Here is a 12900-nt window from a genome sequence, read left to right on the forward strand (position 1 = left end):
TAAGTCTGGCCCTCATTTAGGTGTTTAAATGGGAGCTGAATTCTTTTCAAACTCTGGCCCCCAGTTGTAGGTTCTGAACCCTTAAAAATGTGGCCGGAGATAATACAATTCTAGTGTGCATTTCTCTTCAAACTGAAAGCATCTTAAAATATCTCACTTCTCTGCCTGGAAAATGAAAACAGACTTGTCTGTTTCTCTCTCAGGTTCTTATTTGTTGGTTCCACAGTACAACATTCCGGTTAGACTCGTTGCCAGGATTGTTTGTTTTGTCTTTTTAAAAAATGTCTATTTGATTTTTTTAATTGTTGTTGGCCTTACATCTTGTAAACGCTTATTTTTTAATACATAAATGTAGGGCAAACCACCTGACAGTGTCCCTTTTAATTAATGTTTGTAATTGAGGAATATGACCTCTAGATGGCAGAGTTTCCTTCTTTTGTGCTTTATTGTCTAGCTGCTCACTTCCATTCAACATAACTAAGCTTATTGCAACGGAGTTTGATATGATACCTTTTGTGAGATCTATGTAGTCTGAGAATAGGTGGCTCAGCAACTTGCTATTGGGGTTAGAGGTCTTTTCTTCTTTAATTCACCAGTTCAATCTAGCAAGTGATGGTTTAGTGCACACATCTCAAGTGTCCTTTATATGAGGGTCAAAGTACCCTGCATTCCACCCACAGTTGGTGACCCCCTCACTTTCATTATGGACAAGTGCAGAATCTTGAAACCAAGGTTATAGCAGAAATTGCTTACCCCATTTAGACCGTAAATTCTTACGGGCAGAGACTGTCTCTGTCTCTGTTTGTACAGGGCTTAGTGCAATGGGGCAGGTTGAGGGGTGCCTTTGTGAAATGAGTTCAGGGGTTTGGCTCCATTACCCAGTGGGCAAGCATCTAAATCACAACTAGCACCACTGGTGGCCTTGTCAGCGGAGATTGGTGATATCTTGGGCCGTTAGCATTTTTCTTGGCTTTTACAGGCCAGCATGGGCATGTAACACTCTAAAAGCATATTTTGAATTGGTAAAAATGTTGACCCGCTTTTTTTTTTTTTAACAGTTTGAGCACACTGGTCAGGGCTACTAGCTCAACCAGCTGGGCAGAGGTCCCAGTGGGCAACCCCTCGGCCTTTACAGTATCATGGAGGGTCACGACAGCATAACCCGCCCTTCTTTGCCCATTTATGACAATGCTGCTACCATTAGTGAACCACTTATAATTTGCATTTGGGAGCAGCTGATTCTTTAAGTCTTGGCGGCTGGAGTATTGGGCATTTATGATCTTTAAACAGTTGTGTTTTTGTACCTCTTTCTGACAGGAGGGTGGCTGGGTTAAGGGTGGGGCAAGACTGCAGGGTGACCTCGGGGTTCTCGAACAGCTTAGCCTGATACCGAGCTATCTGAGCCTGGGTGGGCCAGAGGCCACCCTTGGTGTCCAGCAGTGCTTGGACCATATGGGGGGTATACACTTGCATGACTCCTCCCAATGTTAGCTTTTTGGCTTTTTTAAGTACTAGGGCAGTAGCCGTGGCCGCCCGTAAACATGCCGGCCAACCCTTTGCAGCCTGGTTAGGTTGTTTAGAAAAATAAGCCACAGGATGTTTTCCAGGTCCCCAACAACTGGGTTAGCACTTTCAGGGCCACCCCTTTTTGTTCATGTATATACAATTGAAATGGCTTAGAGATTCGGCAGACCCAGCGCTGGAGCTTTTATTAGCTTTTTTTTAAAAGATTTTTAAATGCCTTGTTAGCTTTTGGGGACCAGTGAAAGGGGTTGTGATTTGTTTGACACTGTTATATAACAGTTTAGCCATAGTTTAAACTTTGGGATTTATATTCTGCAAAAGCCCGCCATACCCAGAAAGGCCCTGAGCCGTTTACGAGTGCTTGGGGTAGGGACCTGACACATAGCTTTTTTTTTTGTTTGTTTGAAAGCTGGTGCTTTTCTTGCTGTAAGTGAAACCCTAGGTATTGTACTTTTGGGAGGGCAATTGGAGCCTTTCTCCGTGCAACCTGATATTCTTGATACATCTCCTTGGGCTTTTCCATGGCCTCCAAGGTATCTGAGCATCCCCCCAGAGGCATAGGGTTCTTTTTCTCTGGGCAGCAGAGGATTTCATTTTTGACCTGGTTTTATGCATTTTTTTTTCTTCCCCTTTCTGGATTTGTTTAACCTCTGACATGGGGTTCCCAAGACTGTGTCATAGGGGTGGGTTTCCATTTTGCTGTGGAGGTGCTGAGGTTTGTGTCATCCCAAGGCCTCCCAGGAGCAAGTCCCAGGTTTGTCAGCTGGCTGCTGAGGAAGCTCTGCCTCCTGCACAGGGGAATTTGACTCTGGAGGCTGACAGTGGAATAGAGCTATGGTGGTTCTTTGGGGAACCTGCTGGTCCAATCCCATGTATGACAAAGAAGATGAGAACCAAAACCTTGAATGTGACCCAGTATTCTATGCAGAGCCAGTGCAGAGAGCAGAGCACGGGGGTGATGTGAGCTCTGGGGCAGAGCAGATGTGCTGCTGCAGTGATCTGAACCAGATGTAGCTTTTTATTTTATTAAGGTTGGCAGTTGCATTCCTATATTTGCAGGAATAGAGTCCTATATGCTAAGGCCTGAAGGGCTCATGATGGTTGCCTAGTCTGAGCACCTGCACAGCACAGGTGAGGGGATTCCACCCAGCAAGTCCTGCAGGGAGGGAATTATACTTCCTTTTTTCCTGAAGCAAACACAGTCAAGCCCAATAATGTGCAGTAATAAGAGCCAGAGGTCACGAATGATCACCACAGCCAAGTCCAAATCCACCAAGACAGGGCACAATTGTCTTGTGAACTGCAGGTGGAAGGATGGGCCAGTGGTTAGGACACTAGCATGTGAGAGGCCCATGTTAAAGTCCTTTCTCTGCCACAACCTTCCTGTGACCTTGGGCAAGTCACTTAGCCATCCCGTGCCTCAGTTCCCCATCTATAAACAGCACTACCCTGCCTCCCAGCGGCATGGTGAGGATAAATACATTAAAGATTGTGAAGTGCTTTGAGATCTAGTGATGGAAGTGTCTATGTAACATTTCTGTATTATTACAGAGCCCCCCACTCCCAGGGAGCCCTGACTGGTGGGATTTGCTCAAACAGGAGAATCCAACCTCACAGAGCTCCAGTGGGCTAGAGAGAGCAGGCAGGAAATCCTGCTCATACTTCCTGCTGTGAGCTCTCCTGCAAGGAACTGCAGTTGTATGGGCTGCTGAGAGTGCACCTGTGCAGTGACAGCTGCTGCTGAAGGGTGCTAGCAGGCCAGGTGTCCAAGCTCTGGGATGTGGCCTGGGCTGAGGGAGCAGCCTGAGCCTGGGGCCCTGATGAGCCTGCACCACAGTGACTGTGAGGATCAGACAGAAGGAGGCCCCACCTCTGTGACTGAGGGTCTGCTTGGCGCTGATGGACATGACTGTTGCTGATTACAGTGGTGGGGTGATTTCTGGGTGAATCCCTGCCTACCCAAGGGCAACAAGGAGGGGTCTCCATCCCAAGGCCAGGGGTGGGAGTTTGGCATGAACTACCACCAAGGGGCACCCCCACCACACATCTCCTTAGGCTTCAACCTGCTGCTCTTGATCCAGTTGCTGACCTCAGCTGTGAGATGATGTCACTTGCATCTGATGGGCAGGTGCTGTGGAGCTGAGTGTCCCCTCCATGTCTTCTCACAATCTCCCCTGGTGGCTCCACATGGAGACTGTAGCAGTCTTGGCAGGAGGATGAATCTCTGTGGGACTCTACAGGCAGGAGCTCTGGAAGAGGAGAAGCAGGTGATTGTCTCCCTGGGTTGGGTCTGACAGCAACAGCTGAACCCATCTCATCTAGTGCTTGCTCCATCTCTGAGGAGGGATGGCAGGAGTCCATGGTCAGATGTGTCAGATCCGGGGGAGAGGTCCAGTCATGAGCATGGACATACAGCCCTTGTCCATGGCCACAAGGAGTTCCCCCATCAGGGCCAAGAGCATTATCGCTGTTCCCACCCTGGCCTGAAGCCTGACTGAAAGGGGTTCAGGATTCTGATTCCACCTTGGTGGAGCTAGACATGACCTGAGAGCGATTCTCAGCTGCCTTCCTCAGGAATGGGAGGATAAATATTAGGTGGTTGGAGATCAGTTGTGGTGAGCGATGGTATCTGTCCAGCTACAGCCTCTGAGAGAAACAAGGACAGAAGAGTGACATTTCCCTCTCTCTCCCAGTTCTGTACCATCCTGCTCCCCTCAACATGCCTGATGTTTTGTGCATTCTCATGTGGTCCGGCTCCCATTGTTTGCAGCTCAGTATCCTGTTTTCAGGTTAGTAGGGAAGCTTGCTGTCTCTGCCAAGAGACCCTCAGTCTCCACAGGTGTCAGGCTGGCATGTTTAATTGGCACTAAAGTTCTACAAAACCTTTTTTAGTCAAACTATTCCTCATTATACAGAGAACAGTTCAATCAATATGAAACCAAGAGTAAACAAAAAGATACTTCATCAAATGGTACTTGGAACACAACAGCTCTGAATCTGACTGATAACCACCAACAGTTACTTAAGTATTAACCCTCAGTTAGCAACATTACAGGACTAAACAGCATAATTCTATATTAGCTTGGCTAAATTAACAATTACATAGAAAGTATGCTCTTGTGGCTGAGGCACTAGACTGGGACTCTGAAAATTTGGGTTTAATTTCCAGTGATTCTATGCTGTGGGCAAGTCACTTAAAAGCCTACTGCCTCAGTTTCCCCATTTGTAAAATGGGGAGAAGTACTTCCCTACTTCACAGTTGTGATGAGAGGAGAAAGCCATGAATACCTGGGAGCAACTCCGAGTAAGGTGATGGGAGCAATACAAGTAGATGTTGTTTCATTGCAAGCATAATGCTAGAAAAGAGCCAAGAGTGGCCTTTTCAAGCCAGCCCCTCTGAACTGGGAAAGGAGTCAGGCAAAGCCAAACGGAGTCCATTGGTGATGTCTGGCTTCTGAATCAAAATCCCACAGTTCCTGCTTCAACTAAAGCCACTCCAATGGCACCAATGTTGCTGGTTAGGAAAAACTCCCTCATGGAGTGAAAGATGCATGGGAATGTGAGGAAGGCCGCTGGAGTCAGCATAGGGTGACCAGATGTCCCATTTTTAAACACTGTCCCTTATTTAAGCCCTCCTGCAGGTGTCCCAGCTTTTCTTCAAAACAGGCAAATAGTCCCATATTCTCTGTCTTACCCCCGCCCCCCTCCTACCCCCCCCCCATCCGTACCAGCAGGTCCTGCTGCTGGCTGGATCCCTGTTGGCCAGGTGGCTGGCAAACAGGGATCCAGCCAGCAGCAGGACCTGCTGGTACGGATGGGGGGGTAGGAGGGGGGCAGGGGTAAGACAGAGAATATGGGACTATTTGCCCAACAGGGGTGAGCAGGGAGGTCCAGTGGCCAGCAATGGGGGTGGGTGCGTAAGGCTGGTGGTTGGGCGAAGATACAGCGCACAGGGATGGCTGCTGGTCCAGCAGCACAGCCCCCATTGCATGCTGGCTCTTGGCCAGCAGGACTCCACCCTGTTTTTTGGCTGACATGGGCTGCGCGCTGCAATGGCTGGTGAGGTGTGGGCCGGCAGTGGCTGGTTACTTGTCACCTCTGCTGCCCACCCATTGGCCCTTTACATGCTCCCCCCTCTCGCTGTCCTCTCCCTGCTTTGCCCCGTCGCCTTCTCCCTATCCCCCCGGCAGGACACATCCTGCTCCCAGCAGTGTGTGGAGAACCAGCCCCTGGTCAGAGCACTCAGCTCACCAGCAGCCTGGCTGGCAGGCTCCTTCCTTCCCCCACTGCCTCTGGCTGGGCTGGTGCCCTGGGAAAGCCCAAGACCCACCAGCCCAGGGTGCTGGCCAGGGGGAGCTGAGCCTGGCATGTGCCAAAGCCCTTCATAGCACTGGCATGGGGAAGCCTCTCCACCCCTCAGCTAACTTCTGGAGTAGGAAGGGGAAGCTATTTTTTTTTCCAGCCTGTTCACACCCTGAACCTGCAGGCTCCACAGCAGCCCCTGGGGCAGGGGCTTAGCACCCTCTTCACCTACCTCTCCCCCTCCCCAGGTCCTGTCCCCAGGGAGCAGGAGGCTGCTCCATCCCAGGGTACCCTCCCCTGCTGAGCCACCTCTCTGGCCAGGTTCACGGAAGCCCCTGCAGGCAGGTTCCCTGGTGCACAGTGCATCCTTAAAGCTTAACCCCTTCCTGCCCATGCTGTAGCCAGAGGCGGATGGGTTATGTCGTGGCCAGCAGCAGCCTGGAGGTGTTACCTGTCTTTCGACACTGTGTGTTCAGGAAGGGATGGGGGGGGAGGGGGGGGAGAGATGAGCTCTGCAAAGACATGGGCCAGGTCATCCCTTCCTCACCACCTCCTCCCCTGCGGCTGGAAGCAGCTCCTGTCCCTTCACTCCTGCACAGTGCTGAAAGGATGTTGCTGGCCACGTTGTGGTGTGAACCCTGGCAGAAATCTGGCAAGGGGGAATCATGTGACCCTGCATTTCCCCTCCCCCCCCCCCGCACATGTTGCCTCTGGAAGACATGGTACCAGGAGAGGCGAGTCCATCCCGGGGGCCCAGCCAAGCGTGGAGGGCACTGGGAAGGGAGGGTCAGAACAGTCAGTCACGCCCCTTCCCCCATGTGAGAGGTGTACAGGAGTGTGTGTGTGACCTCTCCCCGTGTGGGGGGGGGGAGGGAGTAGGCATCTATGTGGTTGTCGCCCCTCCCCATGTGAACCCTAAAGCCTTACAGATAAGAAGGTAAATAAAAAGAATCCAGCTACACAGTATTTCTTTTTAACAGGGGCTCAGTCAACTTAATGTTAATTTGAACATTTGTACTGCATAGTTCTGATGGATTGATTGCAGCTGAACTCACTTGAATATGAGTAATTTTACTAGGTGCCTTCCACATAGGGAAATGTGGTCACCCTAAGTAAGACCACAAGTAGACTAGGTTGTCTTGCATCCAGTCAGGTGTGACACTCACTGAGATGGTCTAATTCCCACTGAGAATTGGGAACATAATGCTACCGAAATTGAAATGCCTTTGAGCCATTCAACCAGAGACAGCAAGAGACTGGCTCCAGGGAGAGACAGGAGGTCATGAGTTCCTGCGTGAGTCACACCTGGGGCTGACTCCCATTAGAAACTGAGCTGTGCCCTTGTGATCAGTACTTGAGGGCCATGCAGGGAAGAGAGCTGGGAAACCTCACTCCTGGCTCAACCTGTCCAAAGCAGATAAGGATTTTCTTAAAGGGTGGGGAAGCTTATGTTAACTTACTTAATTCACTGCCCCTTCCTCATGCACATCCCAGGCTCTGTGAGACCTAAATCAGAACAACAGTCCCTGCATGGTAATGGTAACCTGTCTGCTAACTCAGACAATGAAGTTGTTTGGTTTTGTAAAGCTAAACCGCATTAACCTTTTCAGTCCTTGGATGAGAAACTACCATGCAGAACCCTTAGTGATGGTTAGGACCGAGGGCCAAGATGTTCTATAATGATGGGCGGGGCCCCAAACCTGGATCACCTTAAAAGTGCCTCATTCTCAAAGGGCAGGTGCCCAGCTTGTTCTGAGCATCAGGCCGTCTTAAAATGCTTCAAGTTACGCACCCCAAATTTGTCATCACATGAAAATCTTGGCCAAGGGGGTCTGTCTTCCCTGATAGCAATGAACCCACATCCTACCACAGAGTTAGGGGTCACTGTGCTAACTTTCAGACCAGATGAGGAAACTGTGTGGCCCCAATCTATTAGTGACTATCTCTGCTGGCAACTGGGAGCCACTCCACTGAAGTCTCTGGGGTTTAAAAATCCAAACAAGTGGATTAAATGAGAGCAGAATCACTGTGTCTTGCATGGGACTGTGTGGATTGGCACTTAAGAAATCATAATAGATGTCTGTCTGGGGATCTGGAGAATACTGCGGAGGCAAAGAGAGGAAGGAATAGAGTTTCACCTTTTATTCTTTCATCTTGGCAACAATACACACCGTGTGTGTGCTGGGAAAAAGTCTGTGAATGGCCAAATTAACAATAATATAAAGAGGACCCCCCCCTCGCCTCCCCATACTACCCCTCCCTCTCCCTCTGCCGTCCATTCAGATGGCTGACAATAAACAAGGTCATTTGATTCATTCAGTTCTCAGTGTAAACAAGGTCTCACAATAAAATCCCCCTCTGCCCCCCCTTTTTCTCTAAGAATAGATTTCCCCCCTCTTCCCCCGCCCCCCCCCCCCCCCACCAGGGCCCGGCTTCTCTTCTCCCTTCATCCCTGGATAGCCTGCCACTGCAAATCCAGCCCCACTGCCACTTCCTTGCTCCCAGTCCAGGCTTTGTGAGGCCCTGTTTCCTATTCGGTGTGGGAACCTCAGCTTCCCTGGGCAACATCTGCACGGATGGCCCGGCTTTCTCATATGTGTCAGAACAAATATCACCTCTTGGCAACCAACAACAACCTGCCTCGCTGGGGCTTTGCAATCCAGGGATAAACAATCAAGGGACCCGAATCCCCCACCTTGGGAAAGAACTCCCAGCAGCCAGAGCTTGGGATCAGCTTCCTTTCTTCCCAGGCTGCTGGGACTTCTTCCCCCCCCCCCCCCCAGGGGCATTCTGGTCCCTTGATTGTACCTCTTTCTACCTGCGCTGCTGCTGGCAGCATGTGTGCGTGCGGGGGGTGGAAAGGAACTGGGCAGTTGTCTGCGGTGTCTGGGTATTGGGCCCTGGAAGTAGGGGTGGGGGGATGTGTGTGTGTGTCAGACCAGGTATAGGTACTGGGCTTGGGGAGGCTTACTCAGGTGACTTGCCCTTCCCCTATTCAGGGGTTGCGTGCCAGGGGCCAGATCATCCCCTGGAGCAGGCAAGGCCATCCCTGAGGCCCGGCTAGGGTGACCAGGTGTCCAGTTTTTGAACGGGACTCTGGCGGCTCTGGTCAGCACCGCCAACCAGACTGTTAAAGGTCCCGTCAGCACTGCTAAGGCAGGCTAGTCCCTACCTGTCGTGGCACCGCCCTGCACCCCAGAAGCGGCCAGTAGGCCCAGCTCCTAGGTGGGGGTGGGAAGGGGTCACAGGGCTCCACGCGCTGCCCCACCTACTAGCGTTGGACCTTCTGGCCGCTTTTGGGGCACATGCAACATGGTGTCAGGACCGGCAGCCTGCCTTAGCCCTGCTGCACCACTGACCCAGGAGCCACCTGAGCTAAGCCTGCACCCCAACCCTGCTCCCAGCCCTGAGACCCACCCCAGAGCCCACACCCCCTCCTGCACCCCAGCCCTGGGTCCCTCCAGACCTGGAGCCCCCTCCTGCACCTCAAACCCCTCATCCACAGCCCCACCCCAGAGCCCACACCCCCCTGCACCCCAAACACCTCATCCCTGGTCCCACCTCAGAGCCGGCATGCCCAGCTGCAGCCAACACCCCCGCCCTGCACCCCAAGCCTCTACCCCAGCCCAGTGAAAGTGAGTGAGGGGAGAGGGAATGTAGTGAGCAGGGGGTGGGGCCTTGGGGAAGGGGCGGGGCTAGGGTGTTCTGTTTTGTGCCATTAGAAAGTTGGCAAGCTTAAGCCTAGCCCAATTTATGCCCTTGTTAAAATGGCCCCTATAGGCAACTACATGGGTGCAGAATCCACACAGGTTGGCCCTGCATGTGTAATCATGCCCCCTACCTGCCCTAGACATGCTTCTACTCTCTTCCATGCCCTCCCTGGAAGAATCCTCGTAGAACTAGCTCTGCCCTTGGCACTGTGGTTTCCTGCACCAGGGATATTCGCTGCAAGGTCCTTCTGCCTGCCCTGTGCCCCCTTGGCCAGCATAGCCACACAGCACCAGTGAATTGGGCCCTCTGCATAAGTGTATAAGAGGGAGGTGGTGTGTGAGTGGCCTGAGTTTTCCGCTTTGATCTATGTGGGTGGAAATCCGGAGCAATGCCCCTGAAGTAAACAGGGCCCTGATTTTTACCTTTGGTAGCTCCACTGACTTAAAGAGGGTTTACTCCTGATTTAAGCTGGTGAAAGTGACAGGACAGTCAAGCCCTGTGTGTATGTGGCTTTGTGTGTCTAAGTCAGTCTGAGTGTGGTAGGTTATCATCTCTCTTCCTAGAAAACAGCATGAGACCTTTCCCCTGACACATCATCCTCTCACTGCGTTTGCCATGGGCGGAAGCAGTACAGTCAAGGACGTTAGGTTCTCACCAGCTTCCTTTCTCCCTCCTCTGGGTTGATACAGAGACGGATAAGTCAGGAGCTGTGCAGAGAAGCAGAGGGTTTCCCAGCATGCTACGCTTATTGCAGCTGGCTTCTAATTGAGAATGATTAGCTCTGCAGCAGACAGGGTGAATATCTTTCAGCAACACCTTTTGAGAGGGATAATCTGCTCAGCGTTTTGTACTCATGCTGGTCTGCTAGAACATTGTCACATTGTGCAGTTTGACTAGCACATGGATTGGAAGGGTGGCTTTATTTTTCCTTTCTTGCAGAAAGGTCTTTATGTATTTTTTTTTTAAAAAGGCTGAAACAAGTGGAAGATGTTTAAAGTCCTGCTATATTTGAAGTTTAAGTAAATTTCCCACTGTGTATTTATATTTTTTCAATCTAAAACAGACCATATAATGTCAGACTATGATGCAGCTGACTGAATAAGGTCCACTGTGTGAAAGGTGTGCTTTGTGGCTGAAGATGTAGAATGGTTAAGGCATGGGGCTCAGGGGAACTGGGCTCAATTTCTGGCTCTGCCACAGATTTCCTGTGTGAGAGCTGGGGGCAGTCATTTTAATCTTTCTGTGCCTCAGTTGAGATAAATACTACTTTATTTAGACAGTGAGCTTCTTAGATCAGGAGTCTTTTACTCTGTTTGCACAGTGCCTAGCACTATGGAGACATGATCTGTGACTACAGTCCCTAAGTGCTACAGAAATACAAATAATACAGCACCTGGCACAATGGGGCCTTGAGCTCAGTTGGGGCTTAACTAATTTATTTTCCTCTTACCAGTGCAGAGAGATTATGTACAGAGTTTCCTGTTATTGGTTAGCCAATATAACCATTTTTTACAATTCAATTGTTTTTTAAAAAGAATGGATTTTTAGCTATTTTTTTAAATTGACTTTTCCCTTGACTCCTTTCCCTGAACTTAGTACTGGGGAGTTAAATAGTATATTTAGAGATGGAGGAGCTAATTAATGTGGTTTCACACCTTTTCCTGCATTAAGCAAAAGAGAATTCTCCCAACTGAACTGTAAGAGGGAGGAAAACTCAGATGAAAGTGTCAGAACATGCTTTGCAAATAAATGTAACGGATAAAACTGAAATCTACAGCTTGATGACCAGTTATCATAGGCATAAAACGAACACCCTCCCCCAACACACTGTACAAATCCTTAATTCAGTTGCCAAAGTGTTAGCAGGTCCAGCATGCTCTTGCACCAACAACCTATGTAAATTAATCCAGTTACAGGCACCAAACCCAGGAATAGCTTGCACTAGCTTTCCCTCTCCTTGCTATAAATGGATTGCATCTGGGTTTCCTTGGTGGTTCTGATAAAAATGGGAAAGAACTATAGTCCCTGGAGAACTTTCTCTGCACTGAAACTGTCAGAGGAAAACTGGCCTAAATAAATAAATAAAAATGGGGAGAGAAGGGTTGATCTGAAAGCTCATTATTTGAATATATTAAAAACCTTTATTGGTCTATCACTGAAAGTGAATGAGGAAATTTAGTTGTAGGTTATGTTGGTTCTGTATTAAAATTCCTAGTATAGTATATTTGATCCTTGGTTACTACTACTGTCTTAGGGTTGGAAAATACAATACAGCCTCATCTACCTAAACTTCAGAATAACCCAGGTTACCTCACAATATCTGTGTGAACCACAATTCAGATGAGTCGGGGGTAGGAAGGCAGTAGACCCTGTCTGTGTGAGATTGTTCCTGAAATACTTGGTGCAGTTCTGGGTGTCTCAGTATCAGAAAGATGCTCATAAACTGAGAAATGATTAAAAGAACTAAATAGTCCCAATTCATCCCTGTAACCCATTTGACAGCAGTGGAGTTGTATCTGGAGTAGATATGGCCAAGATTTAGGGCCAGATTTTTCAAAATTGCTCAGGGCCAAGTTTTTCAAGGGCGCAGCACCAACAACTGGAGAGAAGGCATGATCCTCAAAAGGTGCAACAAGGAGCAAAGGACAATTTAGGCTCAATATCTGGGGACTCTGCCACAGCCTCAAAGACCTCACCGTTAGGAAGAATCTCCAGGAGGAAGTGATAGAAACATCCTCATGTGCATCCTCTAAAACTAGATTGGGCAAAGTGCTGGAGACTGATTGTATTGTAGCAAACCATCCTTCAGTGGACCCTGGGAATGAACTAGGTGACCAAAGAGGACTTTTCCAGATAAAATTATAGGATGCACCTTATTTTACACACTACTATTTCTATCCTGATAATCCCTACAGATTCCAACCAGGGATCCAGGGCCCAGTGTGTTAGGCACTGTATGCACATATAATAACAAGACAGTCCATGCTCCAAATCAAATCTATATTTAAGATGAGACAACAGCCGATGGAAGAAACAAACTGGGGGAAGGAGAAAATAAACAGTGAACCAGTCCTAATTATCTTCCTCAGTAAAAGGAACAGCATACCAGCTGCCTAAGTTGCTAGCTTTTTAGGAAGATTTGACCTGATTCTTTTCAGCAGGTAACTTCTCCTGACACCGGCCTGAGGTCTTCACCCAGTTTAAATTCAGTCCTGACTCAGGAAAACCTCAGGACCTCATCCACTAATGGTATTTAAAACCATGAAGAAAGGGCTAAATTCAGTACTGGTGTACCCCAACGTTGATGTCAATGGCACTGCACTCCTGTAAGTCAACTGCACTTGGCAATGGGAATATGTTCTT

The 12900-nt window shown here is 49.3% G+C and overlaps 1 protein-coding gene across 1 annotated transcript in view; it reads left to right on the plus strand.

The window, feature by feature from the left end:
- PRSS55 (serine protease 55) overlaps positions 1–12900 on the plus strand; it is a 95447-nt gene that overhangs the window by 37033 nt on the left and 45514 nt on the right. The window lies entirely within an intron of this gene.

The sequence above is a fragment of the Lepidochelys kempii genome, chromosome 3 (assembly GCF_965140285.1).
Source record: "Lepidochelys kempii isolate rLepKem1 chromosome 3, rLepKem1.hap1, whole genome shotgun sequence".
Classification (NCBI taxonomy): domain Eukaryota; kingdom Metazoa; phylum Chordata; order Testudines; family Cheloniidae; genus Lepidochelys; species Lepidochelys kempii.